The sequence below is a fragment of the Nicotiana tabacum genome, chromosome 23 (assembly GCF_000715075.1).
Source record: "Nicotiana tabacum cultivar K326 chromosome 23, ASM71507v2, whole genome shotgun sequence".
Lineage (NCBI taxonomy): Eukaryota > Viridiplantae > Streptophyta > Magnoliopsida > Solanales > Solanaceae > Nicotiana > Nicotiana tabacum.
In genome coordinates, this window is record NC_134102.1 from 6,750,215 (window position 1) to 6,752,376 (window position 2,162).

The 2,162-nt window shown below is 31.7% G+C and overlaps 1 long non-coding RNA gene across 1 annotated transcript; it reads right to left on the reverse strand.

Annotated features, from left to right (window-relative positions):
* Window positions 1-446: 446 nt before the first annotated feature.
* Window positions 447-1,749, reverse strand: LOC107789767 (uncharacterized). Its single transcript, XR_001648910.2, has 2 exons — window positions 1,592-1,749; window positions 447-966 (listed from the first exon to the last, which is right to left on the reverse strand). It is a non-coding gene; the product is annotated as an uncharacterized LOC107789767 (long non-coding RNA).
* Between the last annotated feature and the right edge of the window lie 413 nt (window positions 1,750-2,162).

The following is a 2,162-nucleotide window of genomic DNA, read 5'->3' on the forward strand; positions in this document are numbered from 1 at the left end:
CATCAACCCTAATTTCTGATAAAAGAAAGCTCAGTCACTATTGAAGGTCGATGCATGATCAATCTGTAACCGCGGTGATTTCTCAATTTGGAGCAAACAATTATACGAACTATATAGAACGTAAATTTGGAACACTTTAACGAATTTTTACATTGTTAATCTACGTAATTTAACTTGTGATAACAGGTCAAATGACAATTTGTACTAGGTTATCAACTCATGGCAATAACAAAGATTTGCCTATAATTAACATTTTTAACAATCAGAGGAAATATAGAGCATAAAACTGAAACATTTTTAACAATCAGAGGAAATATAGAGCATAAAACTGATTTTTTTTTAACGATTTCTTAATACTATTAATGTTGTTTAACTCATGATATCTGGTAAGTTACGAATTTTACTAGGTTACCTAAATATTAAAGAAAATTTTCTTGTTTAGACACTGACTCGAAAAACTTTTATTATTAAAATGTAGAAAGATCAAATCTCATCTCATCTCAGCTTTAATCAAAGTGAGCAGACAAACTGATCATCCATATTTGGGACTGGACACATGCAAAACCCTCTCATCCCCTCTACTAAAACCAAGCAACTATCACTCTCAAGTTGCTAGTGATAATAAACAAATAAAAACACAAAAGCCATAATACAATAACCTCATCATTCACCAATAATAAACTGCAAATGATAATAATCTTCACTTCATTCAGTCTTCTCCACAGGAACTTCTGTGGCAGCTTCAGCAACAGGAGTTACAGGTTCTTCTTTCTTTTCTTCAACAACAGCTTCAGCAACAGTTTCTTTTTTTTCTTCTACTACTGGTGCAGCAGCAGTCTCATTAGCAGCAACTTCTGGTGCTGCTGGGGCTTCAGTACTCACTACTGACTCTTCTTTGGGTGCATCTTTGGTGGTTTCAACTGCAGCTGCAGGAGTGGGCTCTACTACTGCTGCTGCTGATCCAACCTTTAAAAACAATAAAAACAATTATATACATCAGTGACACTACAAGAAACTGAGTTTCAGTTCTATGTATCGTCTGAGTAAATAATAATTACACAATAAGCTGGTTACTTATTACGGGTAACTATAATCAAAAGTTAAGTACTTTGACTCTACAGAATTATGTCAATCTTCTTGAAATGGAGGGAGTAGTTTAGATTGATGATCAAGTAAAGGATCGCCTATTTAGAGTTCAAAGAATTACCTAAGTTTAGATTGATGATCAAGTAAAGGATCGCCTATTTAGAGTTCAAAGAATTACCTAAAAGGTCAGTTAAGGAGCGGCTGCTTTTTTATTTCATAGATAAAGCCAAATTAAATAAACATTTAGCAAAGTAAGAATTATATTTTATTCTGTTTTTTCAAAGTTTAGACAATCGTCAGTTAGACGAAAGCTGATTATTCAGCTACTAATACTGATATTAGATTAATATATTCTTGTGAAAGTTCACTATATATGAAAATTTTGTGATTATGTATTTAACCAACACTACTGGAGCTAGCTAGCCAGCTGATCTTGACCTGAGGGCTAGGTTTAATTTGGAAAAAAAGAGAGGGAAAATGTGTGCAAAAATCAATATAAACGTACCTGATCAAGACTTGCCATTGGTAAATGAGGAATAAATAAACTTGATAATAAGAAGATGGGAATTAAAGGGAAAATTAATGAGAATTAATGCTTTGGTTGTGAGATTTGTGATGAGAAATGATCAGAGGAGAGAGCTATATATAGAGGAAGTAAGATGAACTGTGTGTTAATAATATTATAATATAATAATATAATATAATGGAAAATTGATAAATAGAGGTACACTTTATCAAATAGAAAAAGAGAAGAGAATCTTGAAAGCTACACAAGAAAATTAGGATATCTTAGTTGAAAATGTGGTTACGTCTCTATATACTTAAAATAAAATAATTCAAAAATCCTTGTTATTGTTTACCAACAGGATAGTATTCCTTCATGCTTAAATAACATGTTTAGATTGCCTTTACCTTTAACGTGGGATTTTTGGATACAAATTTAAATTTTATCGAGCTTCAATAAAATATACGAATATCGCTCGCCCGAAAACCAAAAAAACTATATTTTTTCCTTTTATAAGATGAGGGTCTTCACTTTTTATAGACATTACATATTTCCATAGTCCCATTCTATA